Source organism: Vulpes vulpes, chromosome 12 (assembly GCF_048418805.1).
Source record: "Vulpes vulpes isolate BD-2025 chromosome 12, VulVul3, whole genome shotgun sequence".
Taxonomy (NCBI): Eukaryota; Metazoa; Chordata; class Mammalia; order Carnivora; family Canidae; genus Vulpes; species Vulpes vulpes.
Window position 1 is genome coordinate 72,836,982 of NC_132791.1, and position 23,356 is coordinate 72,860,337.

The 23,356-nt window shown below is 40.4% G+C and overlaps 1 protein-coding gene across 6 annotated transcripts in view; it reads left to right on the forward strand.

Moving 5' to 3' along the window:
• The first annotated feature begins 4,560 nt into the window (after positions 1-4,560).
• The window catches only part of LOC112911882 (immunity-related GTPase family M protein 1-like), a 28,768-nt gene continuing 9,972 nt past the window's right edge, over positions 4,561-23,356 (forward strand). For 2 of the 6 annotated variants that reach the window (XM_072731886.1, XM_072731889.1), the window contains exon 1: positions 4,668-4,888. The gene's annotated coding sequence lies outside the window, so the exon portion shown is untranslated. Of the gene's footprint in view, positions 4,889-22,835; positions 23,054-23,356 lie in introns of all 6 variants that reach the window. The other 4 variants (XM_025988576.2, XM_072731888.1, XM_072731890.1 and 1 more) reach the window with 4 other exon arrangements.

Genomic DNA, 23,356 nt, shown 5'->3' on the forward strand with positions numbered 1-23,356 from the left:
TATGGTCTCATTCATTTAGGGAATATAAAAAATAATGAAAGGGAATAAAGAGGAAAGAAGAAAAAATGAGTGGGAAATATCAGAAAGGGAGACAGAACATGAGTTAGAAGTCTCTCTGGGAAACGAACAAGGGGTGGTAGAAAGGGAGGTGGGTGGGGGGTGGGGGTGATGGGCACTGAGGGGGGCACTTGATGGGATGAGCACTGGGTGTTATGCTATATGTTGGCAAATTGAACTCCAATAAAAAAAAAAGAAAACAAAGATCAGACTGAAGTAAAACAAAAGGACCACTAAAGTAAAAAACAAAGTTTAAAACAAAGTAGGAAGAAATAAAAGGCCAAAGAATCCCAAAGAAGAAGAAAAAAAGATAAAAGTGAAAAAAAAGAAGGAAAAAAGGCAAAAGTAAAGAGAAAAAAAAAAGAGAGAAGAAAAGAAGGTGGGGAACTGGTAGATGGTGGTGATAACCATGCTGTAGTCGAGGGTGAATGTAATCTACCTGAGGGATCCTAGAGGGTAATCCTCTTGGTTCTAAGTATATTAAGTTCTGTATATTAGAAGATGCTCAGTCCCAGATTTATATAAACCAGCAATACTTGTATAAAACCCCAACATTGACTACCAAAACATAAACAAGATAAAAGAGGGGGGCAGAATGGGAATGAATAGAGAATATAATCTCACAGAATGAACCAGCATGGCATTCCACTTGATTCTGGGTGCGTTCTGGTCATGTTTTAGGAGGTATTAACTTCTGTCATTGTAGAATAAATGAGGCAGAGTAAACAAAAAACAGAAAACAAAAACCCATATCTCGTATATCTCCCAAAATTAAATTGAATCTGTTGAAGGGAATCCAGAAATGGAAAATATATCTAAGACATGCAATTGCAGAAATATGAAAGTCAAAAAGGAAGAAACTTAAAAATGAGGAGCTGGTAAAATATTGTAATTAAGGTGGGAAAATAGAAAAATATTGGAAATTTTTAGTCTGATATAAAAAGAGTTCTAATGGAAACAGGGAAAAAATATTTTAAAAAGTGGGGGAACCCTTTAGTTCTATATACTATAAATCCCCCGACTTCCCCTGGAGCTTTCCAGTGCTGCTTGGTCAAGAACTTGCTCTTCCTTAGTTCTTCCAGGTGGTCTTCTGGGGGAGGGATCTGTTGTGCTGATTCTCAGGTGTGTGTGCCTGGGGGAGATGCCCCACCCTCTGCCAGGTGCTGGGCTCAGTGTGAGCTGTTTATCCTGTGAAGTCTTTGTTTCCTGGTGGCCCCTCCGTTCCCAGGCACAGGGTGAAACAAGGAGGAAAAACAATGGCAGCATAGATCTCCGTCTCTGGAGTCAGTTCCCCACTAGTAACTAATACAGTCTCCCTGTCTGCACTGTTCTAGATGCTCTTGGTCAAGCAGATGCACTGATCTGCCCAGCTTGCAGGGTGCCCAGGGGCAAGAGAGTTCTCACTTTCCTGTGCCCTCCCCACTTCTGCTTGTTCCAGGAGAAATGCAGGATCGTGGGCTTTGTCTGCTTGGCACCCTGGAATCTGGGGCCCTGTGCTGCTGGAACTGCTCTCCTGAGATCTAAGGTCCTGAAGGCAATGGGGCACAGCCACGTGCGTCCCAAGTGGACCTGCCTAACTGACTGGCTTCTCCCAAATGTCCCGAGGGCTGTGGTCCTCTAGACCTTTACCAAGATAGGTCTGTGGTGTGTGGTGCACTTTCCTCTGGGGCGCACTTCCTCTATTAGAGACTCTGGGAAATCTGGAGGCTTCACTCCTCATGGGGCCCCTTGCCCACTTTATACTTTTTATTTATTTTTTTCTGCCTTCCTATCTTGCTAGAAGTGAAAACTTTTCTCTCTGTGGTGTTCCGGATGTTCTCTCTTTAAATCTCAGGTCAAATTCAGAGGTCTTCAGGGTCTTTTGAAAGTTATTTGGTGGGACCAGATTGAGTTGAGGACTCCTACTCTTCTAGGAAACATTTAAAGAAGAGTAAATTCCTATTCTTTTCAAACCAGTTCAAGAAATAGAAGAGAAGGAAAACTTCCAAATTCATTTTATAAAGCCAGCATTACCCTGATACCAAAATTAGATAAAAACATTAAAAGAGAGAGAGAGAGAGAGAGAGAGAGAGAGAGAGAGAACTGCAGGCCAATATCTCTGATGAACATAGATGTAAAACTCCTCACAAAATATTAGCAGGCCAAATGTAACAATACGTTAAAATATCATTCACTAACATTATGTGAGATTTATTTTCAGATGCAAATGTGGTTCAATATATGCAACTCATTCAAAATAAATCAAACATGGTATATCACATGAAAAACAGAAAGAGTAAAATCATATGATCCTTTCAATAAATGCAGAAAAAACATCTACAAAGTACAAAATGTACTCATATTTAAAAACCCTCTACAAAGCAGGTTTAGAGGGAAGAAACCTCAACATTATAAAGCCTATATATGAAAAATTTACAGGGAACATCATACTCAATGGTGAAAACCTGAGTGCATTTCCCCTAAGGTCAGGATTAAGACAAGGATATCCACTCTTACTACATTTATTCAAGATAACACTATAAGTTCTAGCCACAGCAATCAGACAAGAAAAAGGAATGAAAGGCATCCAAATTGGTAATGAACTGCTAGAACTGATCAATAAAATCAGAAATGTTACAGGATACAAAATCAATGTGCAGAAATCCATTGCACTTCTATAAACTAATAATACAGCAACAGAAAGAGAAATTACAAAAAGCATCCCATTTAAAATTGCACGAAAAATATAACATACCTAGGAACAAACTTAATCAAAGCAGTGAAAGACCTGCACCCTGAAAATTATAAAACATTGATGAAAGACTGAAGATGACACAAACAAATGGAAAGATCTCATGCAGTGGAAGAACAAATATTGTAAAATATCCACACAATGCATAGAACTATACAGATTTAGCGCAATCCCTATCAAAATACCAACAGCAGTTTTCACAGAACTGGAACAAGTAATTCTAAAAGTTGTATGGAACCACAAAAGACCCCAAATAGCTAAAGCCATCCTGAGAAAGGAAAACAAAGCTGGAGGTATCATAATTCCAGATCTCAAGTGATACTTTAAACTGGTAGTAATTAAAACAGTATTGTATTGGCACAAAGATATACACAAGATCAACAGAACAAAACTGAAAGCCCAGAAATAAATCTACATGTATAAGGTATAAGAAAGAAGAGAAGAATATGGAAAGGGTAAAATCAATTTTCCAACAAGTGGTTTTGAGAAAACTGGACAGCTACATGTAAAAGATGTAGCGGGACCACTTTCCACACCATAGCCCCCCAAAAAATCAAAATGGACTAACAAGCTAAATGTGATATCTGAAACCATAAAATTGTTCACATAGGTCTTGTTTCTTCAACTACAAAACAGTTGTCTCTTAAAACGACATGAATAAAAATAATTTTACAGGAGGAGCTTTGAGTGTGCTCATCTATAACAATTATCAAATAGCAAATCAGTATAAGACATTGCATAGGAAATGCTACCATTTTTGTAAAAAGAAGAAATAGATATGCATATTTCTTTACATGTTCATTAAATGGACCTGTAATGGTGACATAGTCCCTCTTACAGAAACTTGAGGAATGGCCATTGTGTGCATTGTATACATCTTAGAGCTCTTGGTTTATAAACTACATAGTTGATTTCTTTTCAACAAATACAGGAAAAAAATAAATAAATTGCTTAGAATGTTTCACACGATCAGGAAAGGATTATACTTACAAATATAGTTTTATTTAAAAGGATAGAGACACATAGGATGGGTCTGGGAGGGAGTACACAGCTTTCATGCCTGTCTCCATGGAGCCAGAGCACACCACCATCCTGGAACATCAACCAGGAAGCCCACTGAGCCTTGGTGGTCAGAGTTTTGCTTGAGGTTTCATCACAAAGACATGATTGCTCAAGTAATTGGCTACTTGATTGAGCTTAATCTTCAATCTCCCTTCTCCTCCCCAGAGGTCCAACTGGCCCAAAGTCCCCATCCTCTAAACGTGGTTGGTCTTCCTGGTGGCCAGCCACTGACCTGAAGCTACCTAGGATCTTACCTGGAATCACTTCATTAGCATAACAAAGTCAGCTCCTTTCACTCAGGTAATTCCCAGGGTTTCTGAAGCTCTGTGCCAGGAACCAGGGACAAGGACTAGATACACTTTTATTAGACTTCACTCCCCAGAGAGTTTGGGCTGTCCAAGGTTAACAGGGTTGGGGGCGGGGCTGGTATGAGAGTCATTTTCCAGGACTCAGCCTGTGTTCTCTGATTCCAGATTCAGATTCTGCCTGGCCCGGAGCCTGGGGCCCGGAGCCCGGAGCCTGGAGCCTGGTTAGAGTGTCCTCTTGGGGGTCGCTGAGAAGCCCCCTGCCTGGGATCCTGTGCCCTCCTCTCACTCATGTTGCCAAAACACACAAAATCACTGTCCATGGTGCCTTTCAGTTTCACTTCCTGGCAATGCCTGTGTTTCTCAGAAAAGGAGCCCTCAGAACTTTCCTTTTACTTTCTGTTCCTAGATATTCAGAGCTCTGCAATGTGATGACTGCCTCTTTACTATTGGCCAAGTTCCTGTGAGGGTGGAACAGAGGCCAGAGATTATTTAAGTCCTGCCAGCTCCTCACACACAGTTTAGACATTGCAAGTGACAGCTCTTTTATCTCTGCAGAGTGACCACACTAGCACACAGGACCTGTTCCAGTGCAAGGCCAGTCTGTGCAGAGGAGTGTTTCTGCCCTGGGCTGCAGGGAGCACTTCATCCAGGCTCTGCATTTCCTGCCCTGCCAGAGGACACATTCAGAGCTCAACTCTGACACCAGAAGTCTCTTTTCTTTCAGGAGCTGGTAAGCAAGAGGCTACTTTGGATTGTGTGCAGATCTAAAAATAGAATCATAGATCTGTAGGTCTAAGGGTGGGAGAGACTGGATGCTCCATTTTGGGTGCTGTGGACTTGGTAGACTGAGGGCAGGATGTGTGGTGGATGAAGCAGTTAACTATTTGGGACATTTTCAGAGAGCAGCTTCAGAACACACTTTATTCATAAAAACTGCAGAAGGATCACGTGAATGTCAGGGCTCTCAGTGCATAAGGCCTTTTCTCTAAGAGCTTCTGGATCAGACACTTCCCATCTCTTGCCTAAATACCTTTCCCTGGGGAGATGATGCATATTAATCTGTTGAAAAACAAAATTCAAATCAATAAATTTTAATCAGCTAATCAGCTTTATTAAATGATTCATGAATTAGGCAGCATCTTATCTAGCAAATGGAAAGGAGATCCATGGGACCCCTGGGTGGCTCAGTGGTTGAGAGTCTGCCTTTGGCTCAGGGCATGATCCCAGTGTCCTGGGATCAAGTCCTACATCAGGCTTCCTGCGTGGAGCCTGCTTCTCCCTCTGCTTGTGTCCCTGCTTCTCTCTCTGTGTGTGTCTTTCATGAATAAATGAATAAATAAAATCTTAAAAAAGAAAAAAGAAAGAAAAGAAAGGAGTTCCATTGAGCTGTAGGAAAGGAAATGTTTTTAAACTAAGAGAAGTAGAGAAAAAGGAAGAAGTCATTAACAATTCCTTTGCCACTGTGAGGGCATCAGCCTTGCAGCAGAGCTTCAAGCTAACTGGAAAACACACACAAAGAACATACTGATAACCAGTGCTAGGTGACACTAGGATAAAGATGAGCTGTGGGTATACAACTGTCTCAGAAGAGGAGGTGTGAAGCCTCTAGGGCAAAAGTAATTTTTCTGGGATAATGGGCCTGACAAGTCAGACATTGCTGGTAGACTGTTTCCACAATTTTATAGAAGTCCCCCCTCCAATGTCTAGCCATAGTTTGAATCATTTTAAATGCATATGATGGGTGAAGGAATGAAAAAACAGCAACAAAAAGGAGCTTGCTAGTGAGCCAAGGAAAACAAAGCAGCTGTTTTGGGCTTCCCGAAAAGCCCTGACTGTTCAACTTACAGCCGTTGTTTATCTTATTTTCTCTGGGTCAGAAGCAGAGTGTTGCCATGATAGCCTGACATCAGAATGGCAAAAATCTCTGAGGCAATGAGGGACATTTTTGCAGCAGCAGAATGGATTTTGTCCACATGTGCCTCAGTCTTTACAGATTCTTTTGGGGGCTGCCTTTGCATAAAAGTCAACTGGGGCATTTTCCTGGTAGTCTGAAGTAGGTCTTTGAGTGTGAGCCTCAGTTTTGAGGACAGCAATTTCAGAAGGTAGGAGAGTAATTACAAGTGATAACATTATACTAGGACATATCAAATTTCCAGGAATTTCACAAGATCTAGAACAATTATACACTTATGCAAATGCAACATATAACACAGGATCTTTGTGTTCTAAGAAGATCCCTTAAATGGTAAGGGAACATTCACATCCTATTACCAAAGGTGGATCAAATGTTTAAAACAAACAAATCTTTGCATTTTAATAGATAGGAAACCAAGTTCTAGTTTTGCACCAGTTTACTTTTGTATGAGAACATTCATTGCAATTAGTCAGTCCTGACCTTGAATAAATTCCCTTCCAGAGATTCCTTTTTCATAACCTTTTTACAACTTTCTTTTGCCTCAAAAAAATGTGTTTCTCCAGTCCGTATACTTTTTTTTTAACCAAAAATACATATCCCAGTTTTCTTTCTTTCAGATATGTTTCCTTTTTAAATGTTTTTTAAAAAAGATTTTATTTATTTATTCATGAGAGACACAGAGAGAGGCAGAGACAGGCACAATGCAGGGAGCCTGATGTGGGACTCCGTTCTGTGACTGGATCCTAGGACTGCAGGATCACACCCTGGGCTGAAGGCAGGCACTAAACCACTGAGCCACTCAGGGATCCCCTCCTTTTTAAACTTTTAGTAGCTTTAACAACACACATTATTTAGCTTTCTTAACCCTTAGAAACTTTATTTTTTAGTGAAAATTAAGTTGTGGGCACTTGTTAACTGTGTTAGACCAATGTTCTTGAGATGAAAAGTTTATAAATACACTTTATGACTTCTATAAACATGTGTTTTTATAGTACAATTTTCCTATACAGTATACCAGAAAAGTTTATCAACAGACTTACATTTATCTTTAGTTTCTCAGGAATAAAGAAGCCAAATTAGAGATATGAAAGTCTAATTATTAATGTTTTTTAATTTTATGTATTTGCATATGATCTAGAAATTTAACGAAATTAACTTAAATCATTACTTAAACTAACTCAGCAATATTAAGTTTTAGTTTTTCAAAACGATTTCAGAAATGATTTAAATATTTATCTAATTTTTAAAAAATTTATTTTAGATCTAAAAAATTAATTTACATCTATTTAATTTACTTGTTTTTAACAATTATGCTTAGATTACTCATGAGCAGTCAAAGATCATGAGACGTCAAAGTCAATTATTCTCCCAAGCTATTTTTATTTTATTATTTTTATCAAGTTTTTAAATTCCAGTATAGTTAACATACAGTGTTAAATTAGTTTCAGGTATATAATATAGTGATTCAAGCGTTCTATACATAGCTCTGCTCATCATGTTAACTGCACTTTTTCATCCCCATCATCAGTTTCACCCATCCCCCATCATCCCCTCTGAGAACCATCAGTTTATTCCCTATAGTTTAATTTGTTTCTTGATTTGTCTCTCTCTTTTTTATTCCCTTTGCTCATTTGTTTTTGTTTCTCAAAGTCCACATATAAGTAAAATCACATGGTGTTTGTCTTTCACTAACTGACTTGTTTCCCTTAGCATTATACTCTCTATTTCTATGTCATTGCAAATGACAGGATTTAATTCTTTTTTTAATGCCTGAAAAATATTCCATTCTATGTATATATCACATCTTCTTCACCCATTCATCTATTGATGGTCACTTGGGCTGCCTCCATTATTTGGCTCTTGTAAATAATGCTGCTTATCCACAGAGTACATGTATCCCTTTGAATTAGTGTTTGTGTATTTTTTTCAGTACATATTGGATGGTAGGATATTTCTATTTTTAACTTTTTGAGGAATCTCTATACAGTTTTGCAGAGTGACTATACCAGTTTGCTTCCCCATCAACTGTGAGAGAGGGTTCCTTTTTCTCTACATCCTTGCCAACACTTTTGGTTTTTTTTGTGATTTTGTTTTAGCCATTCTGACAGGTATGAGATAATATCTTATTGTGGTTTTGGTTTCCATTTCCCTGATGATAAATGGTGTTGAGCATCTTTTCATGTGTCTGTTATCTATCTGGATGTCTTCTTTGGAAAAATGCTTATTCATGCTTTTGCCCATTTCTTAACTGGATTATTTGTTTTTTGAGTATTGAGTTATATCAGTTTTTCATGCATTTTGGATACTAACCCTTTATTGAAAATGTCATTTGCTAGCATCTTCTCTCATTAAGTAGGCTTTCTTTAAGTTTTGAATAGTTTCCTACACTGTGCATAAGCTTTTTATTTTGACGTAATCCCAATAGTTTATTTTTGCTTTTATCTCTTTTGCTTCAGAATACATATATAGAAAAATGTTGCTATATTTTTCAATTCTCAAAAATAGCATAAGGTGTTATCTGCATCAGATCCCATACACTACTGGTATCTCTTAGAGGAAGCAAAAACATTGCTCTACCCAAATTTTAGTTCAACTGACATGGCAGCAAGCTCTCTGTTTCTCATATCCTCCCCTTCACCACCTTGAATATGGTCTCACCTTAGTGACTTGGACTATGTTCTAGGAATTCTGAGAGTGGAATATAAAAGCTTTGTAGCTTCCACTTAGATCTCTCAATAGTCTTTCTAGGAACCCTTCTCTGCCATGTGGGAGGTTTTGAAGAAGCCACATATTGCCTTATGTTTGCAGTGTTGGCTGAGTTAAGTCATCTGGTTGTGCCAGCCAAGGAGCCAGACACATAAGTGAAAGTATCCTGGATCTGAACACCACCTGGTGACTTCCATTGATGCCACATGGAGCAGTGCAGCCCTGCTTGAGTTCCTGACCCATGAAATTATAAGATGTTCTGACCTGTTCCTATTTTTAAGCCACTAAGTTTTGAGGTAGTTTGTTTTGCAGAAATAGGTCATATCAAATACTCTGTAGGCTGTAGATGGTAAGTTCATGTGACAAAAAGAACCTCCTATCCACTGCTTTTCATTCTATAACTGAAAGAGTCCTCTTGAGACCGAGGCCTGCCTCCCACTGGTCTGGGTGAAGGAGAAAGAAGAGAGATACTAAGTCCCAAGAACTCAAGGCCTTTGATTTGATACTTTACCCAATAGATAATCAGAACTAATGACTGCCACCCTCCAATTATCTTCACGGAAGGAAGAAGGGTGGGTCAGTACATAGAAGGGAAACCCCCCCACTTTGTGCCACCAGAATTGTGGGGAGAAGTTGCCCCATCGTGCCACATTATTTATCAAAAGAATTTTCTGAAGTGACAACTTGGACCTGACAGGCCTGCAAAATACCATATTTGTAAACTTTAGTTATTATTTTTTATTTTCTTTGTATTTATTTTATACAGAATTTACTCCTGTCCGTAAGCTTTCATTTCTTCATTTTCTTCTGGGATATCTTTTTCTTCTGTGTAACATCCTCTTCTGGTTTAAAAACAATTTGCTCTTTTTCAGTAAGGATCATCTCAATGTGGCAGGGAGAGCTCATGTATGGGTAATGTGACTGTGAAGCCTATAAGTCCTATGCCCCATCTTGGGGCCTTTGTTCACCTGGATGTGCTCAATTACCAGAGGTTGTACATTTAAACCCTTAAGTTCAGTATTAATTTCTGCATCCTTAAATATGTGTAGTAAAAATTCAGTGCTCTTTTTTTTGGCTGCTCATCCTGTGTCCAGATGTACTGTTTGGCCTGGGCAACTTACCAATTCCACCATTGTAGTGACAGGAATGGCACAAATTGTTTCTGCAAAGTGACATCCTACAGACACTTGGTGACTTTATGGACATGCCTACACCTGATGGCCTGGACAGTTTCACGTGTGTTCTTAAAGTGAAAACAAAGATTTAAAACTCTTACTATGAAAGATTTTGTAGGGTTTTCTGGGTCAACTGAATAATGAACCATTTTCAGAGATCACCTCTGGCCATTTATGAAGAGCTTTAAACTTTATTTTTGCCTTTTGAAGGTGTGCCTCATTTTCTAAGCCTTGTACTATTTCTCCCACACCCCTCCCCAATTCTCACATTTTATGTTTCCAAGAATTTTTTCTATTCTCTTCATTTTCCTTATTTATGGCCTCTGATTTTTGTGGATACAGTTTTTAACCAGCTAGTAGTTACTGAGTGACTATTATGTGCCAGAAAATGACTTAATGTGGGGATAGTGTAGTAATTTCTTATCTCTCTGACATTAATGAGAGGTTGGTTTTCCTCCTTCACCATCATTTGCCTCTGATATCTCTGAGTTGCAACAGCCTTGCAGTCTGTATTGCTGCCTCAATCAGAGGTTGTGATCCTTGACTGCCATTTCCTATATATACATATAAAGCCATTCCAAATAGCCATTCCAATTTTTTTTTTAAAAAACTCTATTTATTTATTTGAGAGAGGGCAGAGGGAGAGGGACAAGCAGACTCCCCGCTGAGAGAGGAGTCTGATGTGGGACTGGATCCCAGGACTGTGGGATGACAACTGGAGCCAAAGGCAGACACTAAATGGAATATGCCACCCAGGCTCCCCTCTTTAATCAAAGAAGTACTTTCTGTGTTATGCAGATGGGTAAGGATGGGTAAATTATAAGCATTTACACACATATAAATATTAACTATAAAACTTTTCTGGAAAGGCTTATCTTTCAAGACTCCTGCCAGGGAGTACCCATACATACACGCACTCTCCAGAGGAGAAAGCAGCAAAAGGACAAGAGGGAAACTGGGAAGTAGATGAATGAGTGCTAAAGGATTTAGTTGACATAAGAAAGCAAAACCTTAAGGTGACAAGAACCCCATTTGTTCCTCCTCTGTGCTCTAGGCTGGTGGAGTTACCTGAAAGCTATTCTGGGCTGAATTGTGTCCCCACTCCCACCTTAATTCCTTTGATAAAGATCTAACCCTCAATAAGTCACAATGTAACTATATTTGGAGATAAGGGCTTCAAAGAGGCAATGAAGTTAAAATGAGACCTTTAGGATGGGACCTAATCCATTATGATTCCTTTTAAGCAGAGGAAAGTGTGACACAAACAAGCAGGTACACAGAGGAAAGACCATGTGTACAAAAGATTCTGCAAACCAAAGATAGAAGCCTCAGAAGAAACCAATCCTAAAAACACTTTGATATATGACTTCTAGCCCCAGAACTGTGAGAAAATCAACTTCTTTTGTTTAAGCTACCCAAACTGTGGGATTTTGTTATGGCAGCCTGAACAGACAAAGCTCTTGCAACAGAAATAATACTGACAAAAGCACTAGTGCTGATAACTGGTGTTCAGGCCCAGGTGAACCCATTTTGTAAGAGTGAAACTAGCTAATACCATGTCTGCACAAGGACACAGGATTTTTGGAGTCAACTGAGGAAGGAAGAATGGAATTGGAGGTGGTCTTAGTGCTGCTTGTAACAGAAGGGGGATTGTTGTCATCACTACCTGCCCCCTTAGAGTTGACCTTAGGAAGGAGGCTGTTCGGTCTGAAGGAGACCTCTGGACTCAGAGACTTGAGAGGACATTTCACATCAGTCCTTGTGACTCTGCATGGGACAAGTGTAAAGTGTCAGATCCCCAAGGGCAGCTGAATTCCTTGACTGAGTCAAACCTGCTGTCAGCAAGTCTATACTTAGGTGGGCAGGGAAACTGTGCTTCCAAGAGTCACAAAACCAAAAAACATTGATTCAGAAGGAGTCTTCAAATAGCTTAGTCCTCCAGTTCCTTGTTTTACATATGTGGAATGAGGTCAAGGGTTATGTTGTGACTGGCCTGGTCAGTATTCTGGTTCTAGAGGAAAGAGAGTAACAGGCAGCCACTTTTCGGGTAGCCAGGATGCCTCTAGGTACTACATTAATTAGTGGATTGATCACTGTAGAGAGCAGGGAAGGAGACAGGCTTCATCTTGACTCCTCATATCCACAATGCCAGGTCTTCTCTCATTTCATTCTTTAATTATACCTCCTGGGATACTCTTTATATATATATACTCTTTATATAATCATATATATATATATATATATATATATATATATATATAATTGAAGTATATTTGACACACACTGTTACATTAGCTTCATATGAACAACATAATGAATCAGCAACTCTATATGTTCTTCTGTGCTCATCCCAAATGCAGCTACCAGATTACACCATACACCACTACTATAATCTCATTGACCATATTTCCTACACTGCAACTACTATTAGTTCTGGGATAGTCTTTACCTGAGAGTCACTTTGCTTCCCTGCTCAGCAGAGTTTGCTTTGAGTAACTTCATTCTAAATGTTTTGCCTACATTTCTATTGTCTGCTTCTTCCCACTGGCCTCTGAGAAAAATGACGACATGAAACACTTCCATTGCCGCCATCTTCTCTAATAAGGAGGTGCTGAGCGTCACAGTCACATGCTGGTCTATGAAATGAAGGCACATGTGGTGGTGGAAAAGAAGTTCCACCCAAACTTTAGAGAGGATAGGAAACATTTCTACTTCACCAGCCTGGACACCCATCTTGCAACCAGATAGCCTGAATTTCTTTGTCTCTGATTGATGATACTAGAAGCACAGCATCAACATTTGCTTTTGTGGGCTTCTTGAGTCATTTAAATTCCTTCTCAACAGTCATTTTCTTATCACTGATTTCATGGGACTTTTCACTGTATGCTTAGATTTGGAAATGGCACTGTGTGTTTAGATTTGCAAATGGCACTAAATATAAGGTCATGTCATATCTTTTGGGTAGTCAACTTTTGATCTTCTTAAGTGGTCAGGAAGCAAAAGGCCAAAAATATTTTTACAGTTCATGAAACACAAAATATCTCTCTAGTTGAATTCAGTGAGAGGAACCATGGTCAGGGAAGTCTTCATTCACTTTGCTCCCAGGAAAAGGCTGGGACATGAACTCAGCCTTGTGTCCTCAGCATTCAGAGCACACTCAGGGTCTCAGTGGGCCACTCTGGCTTTCTCATGCACTGTAGCCCAATCAGTGTTGTGTGGTGATGATGAAGGAATGATGATAGAGACTCTGTGGCAGATTGGATGGAGGCCAGTCAGGAGTCACTTGGACCCATGGATCCAGGTGAACAGCTACCCATAGCTGGCCATGGTGCTGGCAGAAAGAAGAGGAGAGTTTTCAAGGCCTCAGAGACAAAAGAAAAGGGAATTAATTATTATTATTTTTTAATTCTTAGGAGTCCTTTTTTATTATAAATTTATTTTTTATTGGTGTTCAATTCTTAAGAGTCCTTTCAAACCTAATTAAAAGCAGACTTCCAATCCAATGAAGAGAAACTGAGGGGTTGAATTGGAATAAAAATCTATTGGGAATCAGATCAGATTCTGGAAACAGCTCTCAGGAGGTTCATTTGATAGGGTTACCATAATAAAATATCATGGACTGGGGGGCTTAGCAACATAAATTAATTTTCTCACTCTTAGGGAGGCTGGAAGTCTAAGATCAAGGTGCCGATAGGTTTTGCTTCTCCTGAAGCTTCTCTCCTTGGCTTGCAGATGGCCACCTTCTGCTGTGTCGTCATACGGACTTTCTCTGTGTGTGTGCACCTATGGTGTCTCTTCCTCTAAGGACACAAGTCCTATTGGATCAGGGTCCCACGCATCTAAGCTCAGTTAACCTTCATTACCTCCTTAAAAAACTTCCTTCAATACAGTCACAATAGGGGTTAGGGCTTCAATATAGGAACTTGGGGATACGTACTTCAGTCCAGAACAGACTTAAGTCTAAAAAATTTTTAGTAGCAGTACTCCTTGCGTAATGTTAGAGTTGTACTAGGTAATGTTGTGGATATGTTTGAGGACACTGGCTGTCCAGGGGAAGTTCATTAAGAGGAAAATCCAGGAAGATGAGCCAGCAGCTCCTCTAGAGCTTAAAGGACATGATTCAGGAAGCTGCTTCAGATACAGAGGTGGTCTGATATCATGTAATCTCCTCTAGAAAGAAATGGGTGGTCACAGACACCAAGTTACAAGTTTACTCCACATTTGAGTGTAAGGGCAGGCAGGTCCTTCTCAACTGTCTAGTAGCACTAGAAATACAGAAAATATCTGAATGATGGGAAATTTGATACTTCTTGATAAGTAACACATTCTCTTCCTTTTGTGAAATGTGTAAGTATCCATATATTATGATCCAGAAAGTCCACTCCTATTTCTGGAGAAATTTCTGCACAGGTGTACCAGAAACATATGTAAGATGTTTATAGCAGAACTGTGTAGAAGGGAAAGAAACAACTTTAAAGAACCCCAAACTCAAATTTCCATTTGCAGGGAAAAGAGAGATTACATGTGCTCTCTTGGCAAAATGGAAACACATGTGATAGAAACAATTAAAAATGAAAAGCAGCTTATAGAAGATGGCACACAAAATAATTATATTTTTCTGAGACACCAAGGAAAGCTAAATGATATATTTTTTAAAGATTTTATTTATTTATTCATGAGAGACACACACACAGAAGCAGAGATATAGGCAGAGACAGAAGCAGGCTTCAGGCAGGGAGCCCGATGTGGGATTCGATCCTGGGACTCCAGGATCATGCCCTGAGCCGACAGCAGATGCTCAACTACTGAGCCACCCAGGTGTCCGGCCAAATGATATATATTATGAGAAATTACACATCTATGGTAAAAACTGAGGGAAGCAAAAAATGATAAACTCAAAATGGGAAGATGCTATATGTCTGAAAAGATATATATATAGAGACATGATATGGGGTGAAGGATGTAGGAATATTCAGTTATACAGGAAAACTTCTAGTTCTTAATTTTGGGAGTTGAGTTCACAGGTATTTATATCTTTTTTATATTGTATATCTTTTTTAAAGATTTATTTATTTATTTTAGACAGAAGGAGTGTCTGCAAGCAGAGGAGGAGTAGAGAGAGAGGGAAAAAATCCTCAAGCAGACTCCCCAGTGAGCCAGAAGCCCAATGTTGGCCTCTATCCCAAGACCCTGAGATCTTGACCTGAGCCAAAACCAAGAGTCCGACACCTAACCACCCTGGTGTCTCTGTATATGTTGCTTTATGCTGTGTGTATGTATGTATGTAATATCATATACATCCTACAGTAGCAAGCTGATGAACACATACAATACTTAGAAAATGTAATAAAGGACAAAGCCAAGGGTGAAGAATGACATCAGCAGACATTATCTTTTCCAATAGACTATATCTCAAAGCAGTTTTACTGTCACGGCAAAATGGAGCAGAAGGTACAGAGGGTTTCCATGTATCCCCTGCCCTCACACACCTATAGCCCCCACTATCAACAACTCACATCATTCATTGTACAATTCATGAACCCAAACTGATCCATCTTTCTGGGGTCACTCTTGGTGCTATGTATTCTATGGGTTTTGACAAAAGTATAATTTATCCACCGTTGTCATATCACACAGACTAGTTTCACCGCCCTAAACGGCCTCTATGCTCCATCAACTTATCCCTACCTCCTCTGAACCCTTGGAACTACTGGTCTTTTTATTGACTCTACAGTTTTGCCTTTTTTAGAGTGTTATGCCTTTGGAATCGTGCAGTATTCATCCTTTCCAGATTGGTTTCTCTCACTTGGTAATATGCATTTCAGTTTCCTCCATGTCTTTTCACACCAGCTGTCATTTATTTATTTATTATTTTTTTAAGATTTATTTATTTCTTTATTTATTCGAGAGAGAGAGAGAGACAGAGAGAGAGAAAGAGAGAGAGAGAGAGGCAGAGACACAGGCAGAGGGAGAAGCAGGCTCCATGCAGGGAGCCGGATGCGGGACTCCATCCCGGGAATCCAGGATCGCGCCCTGGGCCAAAGGCAGGCGCTAAACTGCTGAGCCACCCAGGGATCCCTGTCAGCTGTCATTTAAAGAGCCTTCTGAATACTGAGTGGTAAGTGGAAGTACTCCAGGTCACTAGTGCCTGGTGACACTACTGAACCCCAGGGATGAATTTTCCCTGGAGACAAACAGGTGACCATCCAAGGAATGAGTATGGAATTAGCATTGGGCTTTTTATTGGCAACAAGGCATGCTTGAAGAAGATACATCTTTAGAGTTCTAAGAGAAAATTATGTTGTATCCAGAATTTGGAACTCAGTTAAACTATTTATTGACAGTAATCACAAAATAAAGGCATTAATTCAAAATGTGAAGACTCAAGTATACCACACAGAGAACTTTTTCTGTTCTCTTTATCTAGGATATTGTTTTAGGGTTTTGTTTTGTTTTGGTTTTTAGATTCCACAAATGGTGAGATCAAATGATATTTGTCATTCTCTGAATTATTTTACTTAGTTAAAGCCTTCAAGTTCTACCCATGTTGTAGCAAGTAGCAAGATTTCAAGATTTTATTCTTTTTTATAACTGAATAACATTACATTATATATATCACTATTATATATAAAAACTTATATGCCACAATTATATGTTTACCACATATTTTATATATACATTTATTTTATAAATATGTAAATATTATAAATATATAAATGATTATATCTCACATTTTCTTTTTTTAATAATAAATTTATTTTTTATTGGTGTTCAATTTCCCAACATACAGAATAACACCCAGTGCTCATCCCGTCAAGTGCCCCCCTCAGTGCCCATCATCCATTCACCCCACCCCCGCCCTCCTCCCCTTCCACCACCCCTAGTTTATTTCCCAATTAGGAGTCTTCATGTTCTGTTTCCCTTTCTGATATTTCCCACACATTTCTTCTCCCTTCCCTTCTATTCCCTTTCACTATTTTTTATATTCCCAAAATGAATGAGACCATATAATGATTGTCCTTCTCCGATTGACTTACTTCACTCAGCATAATACCCTCCAGTTCCATCCACGTTGAAGCAAATGGTGGGGTATTTGTCGTTTCTAATGGCTGAGGAATATTCCATTGTATACATAAACCACATCTTCTTTATCCATTCATCTTTCGATGGACACTGAGGCTCCTTCCATAGTTTGGCTATTGTGGACATTGCTGCTAGAAACATCGGGGTGCAGGTGTCCCGGCGTTTCATTGCATTTGTATCTTTGGGGTAAATCCCCAGCAGTGCAATTGCTGGGTCGTAGGGCAGGTCTATTTTTAACTCTTTGAGGAACGTCCACACAGTTTTCCAGAGTGGCTGCACCAGTTCATATTCCCACCAACAGTGTAAGAGGGTTCCCTTTTCTCCACATCCTCTCCAACATTTTTGGTTTCCTGCCTTGTTAATTTTCCCCATTCTCACTGGTGTGAGGTGGTATCTCATTGTGGTTTTGATTTGTATTTCCCTGATGGCAAGTGATGCAGAGCATTTTCTCATGTGCATGTTGGCCATGTCTATGTCTTCCTTTGTGAGATTTCTCTTCATGTCTTTTGCCCATTTCATGATTGGATTGTTTGCTTCTTTGGTGTTGAGTTTAAGAAGTTCTTTATAGATCTTGGAAACTAGCCCTTTATCTGATACGTCATTTGCAAATATCTTCTCCCATTCTGTAGGTTGTCTTTTAGTTTTGTTGACTGTATCCTTTGCTGTGAAAAAGCTTCTTATCTTGATGAAGTCCCAATAGTTCATTTTGCTTTTGTTTCTTTTGCCTTTCTGGATATATCTTGCAAGAAGTTACTGTGGCTGAGTTCAAAAAGGGTGTTGCCTGTGTTCTCCTCTAGGATTTTGATGGACTCTTGTCTCACATTTAGATCTTTCATCCATTTTGAGTTTGTCTTTGTGTATGGTGAAAGAGAGTGGTCTAGTTTCATTCTTCTGCATGTGGATGTCCAATTTTCGCAGCACCATTTATTGAAGAGACTGTCTTTCTTCCAGTGGATAGTGTTTCCTCTGTCAAATATTAGTTGACCATAAAGTTGAGGGGCCACTTCTGGGTTCTCTATTCTGTTCCATTGATCTATGTGTCTGTTTTTGTGTCAGTACCACACTGTCTTGATGACCACAGCTTTGTAGTACAACCTGAAATCTGGCATTGTGATGCCCCCAGCTATGGTTTTCTTTTTTAAAATTCCCCTGGCTATTCAGGGTCTTTCTGATTCCACACAAATCTTAAAACAATTTGTTCCAACTCTCTGAAGAAAGTCCATGGTATTTTGATAGGGATTGCATTAAACGTGTAGATTGCCCTGGGTAACATTGACATTTTCACAATATTAATTCTGCCAATCCATGAGCATGGAATATTTTTCCATCTCTTTGTGTCTTCCTCAGTTTCTTTCAGAAGTGTTCTATAGTTTTTAGGGTATAGATCCTTTACCTCTTTGGTTAGGTTTATTCCTAGGTATCTTATGCTTTTGGGTGCAATTGTAAATGGGATTGACTCCTTCATTTCTCTTTCTTCAGTCTCATTGTTAGTGTATAGAAATGCCACTGATTTCTGGGAATTGATTTTGTATCCTGCCACGCTACCAAATTGCTTGTATGAGTTCTAGCAATCTTGGGGTGGAGGCTTTTGGGTTTTCTATGTAGAGTGTCATGTCATCGGTGAAGAGGGAGAGTTTGACTTCTTCTTTGCCAATTTGAATGCCTTTAATGTCTTTTTGTTGTCTGATTGCTGAGGCGAGGACTTCCAGTACTATGTTGAATACCAGTGGTGAGAGTGGACATCCCTGTCTTGTTCCTGATTAGGGGAAAGGCTCCCAGTGCTTCCCCATTGAGAATGATATTTGCTGTGGGCTTTTTGTAGATGGCTTTTAAGATGTCAAGGAATGTTCCCTCTATCCCTACACTCTGCAGTTTTGATTAGGAATGGATGCTGTATTTTGTTAAATGCTTTCTCTGCATCTAATGAGAGAATCATATGGTTCTTGGTTTTTCTCTTGCTGATATGATGAATCACACTAATTGTTTTACGAGTGTTGAACCAGCCTTGTGTCTTGGGGATAAATCGTACTTGGTCATGGTGAATAGTTTTCTTAATGTACTGTTGGATCCGATTGGCTAGTATCTTGTTAAGAATTTTTGCATCCATGTTCATCAGGGATATTGGTCTGTAATTCTCCTTTTTGGTGGGGTCTTTGTCTGGTTTTGGAATTAAGGTGATGCTGGCCTCATAGAACGATTTGGAAGTACTCCATCTCTTTCTATCTTTCCAAACAGCTTTAGTAGAATAGGTATGATTTCTTCTTTAAACGTTTGATAAAATTGCCCTGGGAAGCCATCTGGCCCTGGACTCTTGTGTCTTGGGAGGTTTTTGATGACTGCTTCAATTTCCTCCCTGGTTATTGGCCTGTTCAGGTTTTCTATTTCTTCCTGTTCCAGTTTTGGTAGTTTGTGGCTTTCCAGGAATGCGTCCATTTTTTCTAGATTACCTAATTTATTGGCATATAGCTGTTCATAATATGTTTTTAAAATCGTTTGTATTTCCTTGGTGTTGGTAGTGATCTCTCCCTTCTCATTCATGATTTTATTAATTTGAGTCTTCTCTCTCTTCTTTTTAATAAGGTTGGCTAATGGTTTATCTGTCTTATTAATTCTTTCAAAGAACCAACTCCTGGTTCTGTTGATCTATTCCACAGTTCTTCTGGTCTCGATTTCGTTGAGTTCTGCTCGAATCTTAATTAACTCTCTTCTTCTGCTGGGTATAGGGTCCATCCGCTATTTTTTCTCTAGCTCCTTTATGTGTAAGGTGAGCTTTTGTATTTGAGTTCTTTCCAGTTTTTGAATGGATGCTTGTATTGCGATGTATTTCCCCCTCAGGACTGCTTTTCCTGCATCCCAAAGATTTTGAATGGTTGTATCTTCATTCTCATTAGTTTCCATGAATCTTTTAAATTCTTCCTTAATTTCCTGGTTGACCCTTTCATCTTTTAGCAGGATGGTCCTTAACCTCCACGTGTTTGAGGTCCTTCCAAACTTCTTGTGATTTAGTTCTAATTTCAAGGCATTATGGTCTGAGAATATGCAGGGGACGATCCCAATCTTTTAGTATCGGTTCAGACCCGATTTGTGACCCAGTATGTGGTCTATTCTGGAGAAAGTTCCATGTGCACTTGAGAAGAATGTGTATTCAGTTGAGTTTGGATGTAAAGTTCTGTAGATATCTGTGAAATCCATCTGGTCCAGTGTATCATTTAAAGCTCTTGTTTCTTTGGACATGTTGTGCTTAGAAGACCTATCGAGGGTAGAAAGAGCTAGATTGAAGTCACCAAGTATAAGTGTATTATTTTCTAAGTATTTCTTCACTTTGGTTATTCATTGATTTAAATATTTGGGAGCTCCCACATTTGGGGCATATATATTGAGGATTGTTAAGTCCTCCTGTTGGATAGATCCTTTAAGTATGAGATAGTGTCCCTCTTTGTCTCTCACTACAGTCTTCGGGGTAAATTTTAGTTTATCTGATATAAGGATGGCTACCCCTGCTTTCTTTTGAGGACCACTTGAATGTAAATGGTTCTCCAACCTTTTATTTTCAGGCTGTAGGTGTCCTTCTGTCTAAAATGAGTCTCTTGTAGACAGCAAATGGATGGGTCCTGCTTTTTTATCCAGTCTGAAACCCTGCGCCTTTTGATGGGGTCATTAAGCCCGTTCACGCTCAGAGTTGCTATTGACAGATATGAGTTTAGGGTCATCATGATATCTATTCAGTCCTTGTTTTTGTGGATTGTTCCACTGAACTTCTTCTTAAAGGAGAATTTTAAGAGTCCCCCTTAAAGTTCTTGCAGAGCTGGTTTGGAGGTCACATATTCTTTCAGTTCCTGCCTGTCTTGGAAGCTCTTTATCTCTCCTTCCATTCTGAATGAGATCCTTGCTGAATAAAGTATTCTTGGTTGCATTTCCTTCTCATTTAGGACCCTGAATATATCCTGCCAGCCCTTTCTGGCCTGCCAGGTCTCTGTGGAGAGGTCTGCTGTTACCTTAATACTCCTCCCCATAAAAGTCAGGGATTTCTTGTCTCTTGCTGCTTTAAGGATCTTCTCTTTATCTTTGGAATTTGCAAGCTTAACTATTAGATGTCGAGGTGTTGAACAGTTTTTATTGATTTTAGGGGGGGGATCTCTCTATTTCCTGGATCTGAATGCCTGTTTCCCTTCCCAGATTAGGAAAGTTTTCAACTATGATTCGTTCAAATACATATTCTGGCCCTCTGTCTCTTTCGGCACCGTCGGGAACCCCAGTTAAATGTAGGTTTTTCTTCCTCAGGCTGTCGTTTATTTCCCTTAATCTAACCTCATGGTCTTTTAATTGTTTGTCTCTTTTTTCCTCAGTTTCCCTCTTTGCCATCAACTTGTCTTCTATGTCACTCACTTGTTCTTCCACCCCATTAACCCTCTTCATTAGGACTTCTATTTAGGATTGCATCTCATTCAATCGATTTTTAATTTCTGCCTGATTGGATCTAAATTCTGCAGTCATGAAGTCTCTTGAGTCCTTTATGCTTTTTTCCAGGGCCACCAGTAGCTGTATAATAATGCTTCTGAATTGGCTTTCTGACATTGAATTGTAATCCAGATTTTGTAACTCTGTGGGAGAGAGTACTGTTTCTGATTCTTTCTTTCTTTTGAGGTGAGGTTTTCCTTCTAGTCATTTTGCTCAGTGCAGAGTGGCCAAAAACAAGTTGTATTGGGAAAAGGAGAAAAAGAGAGGAGAGAAAGAAGGAAAGAAAAGGGAAAAAGAAAAAAGAAAAAAGGAAGAAAAAAAGAAAAAGAGAAGAGAAAGAGAAAGAAAAAAACCACGGGGGAGTATCTTCTGATTCTGTATATTTTAAGTCCCTTGACTTCCCCTGGAACTTGTCCTTCTAGCTGGTCTTCTGGGGGAGGGGCCTGTTGTGCTGATTTTTAGGTGTTAGCTCTAGGGGGAGCTGCTCTGCCCCCTGCCTGGTGCAGGGCTCAGTGGGGGTTGTTTACCTCGTGAGACCCCAGGAGGAACAGCCCCAGTGGCGGGGCCAGCTCTGCAGCCCTAGAGTCAGCTCCCGCAGTAGCTCCAGAGCTCTACATCTGCAGGGTCTGGAGGCTCCGGGGCGGGGCCGCTGATCTGCTCAGCTGGGGCAGGAGCGTCCTTGCTGTCCTGGGCCCTCCCGGCCTCTGCCTGGCCCGGGGGAGGCCGGATCCTGGGCTGTGTCCCGGCGCCCTGTGCTCCGGGGCCTGCGCTGTTGGATCGGCGCTCCCGCCTGCATCCCCCTCCGCGGAGCCGCCCCCGAGCCCCTCCGAGCTGCTCCGGGTCCCGCCGTGCGCGCTGCAGCCCTTAGGGAGCTCGGCACACTCTTCCAGGGCGCAGGTGCCTGTTAGTGTACCCGGGAGCCCGAGGGCATCCCCGCCCTCCTGGGTCCTTCTCTAACTCCCTGCGGGCGCCTTTCCACCCGGGAAGGTTGGTGCAGCTCCTGCTTCTCCGGGACGGGGCTCTCCTGTCCTGGGGACACTCGCCCCGGCCTCAGCCCGGCTCCTTGCGGGCCCCTTTCCCTTGGAGGCCTTTTGTGTCTTTATTTCTTTTTCCTCGTCTTCCTACCTTGATGGAAGCGCGAACTCTTCTCACTGTAGCATTCCAGCTGGTCGGTCTCTCTTTAAATCTCAGGCCGAATTCGTAGATTTTCAGGATGATTTGAAGGTTATGTAGGTAATTTGGTGGGGACAGGTGATTTGGGGACCCTACTCTTCAGCCATCTTGTCCCTCCCCCAGGATCTCAGTTCTTATTGGATTCTCTCCATCCTATCATGTTTTAGGGACATCAGAGAAATGCTCCATCTGACATACAGAGACAAGCACTGCTATGATGGGACAAAGACTGAGAAATAATTCAGGGAGCAGAAGGAGGATAAGAGCCTGAAATTCCAGATAGACAAAACTGCAAGGCAAAGATGCAAGTTCACACATGAACTTGACACCTAGCTGTGGATTCAGAGGAGCACAGGAACACACAATTACAGCTCTCAGTAATAAGGTAGGAAATACCTCTGAGACTCAGGTACCCTGGAAGTGATGGGGCCTTTGTAGTGGGTGACAGAAAGCTCCCACTCAGGGTCTCCCCAGGGTTGGGCTGCTCCCCAGCGGTGTGTGAGAATCACTCTGGGTCTGGTGCTGTTTGGTTGGCTCTGGTCTGCAGTGTCCTCAGAACCCAGTGGGCTGGAGCTTGATGCTCCAGTATGCACACCTCAGGGTCCAGAGTCAGACTTGCTGATCCTAAGTCAACACTAGGAAATCAGGAAGTATGATTTATAAGTATATTGTTACATTTCCTCTGTTC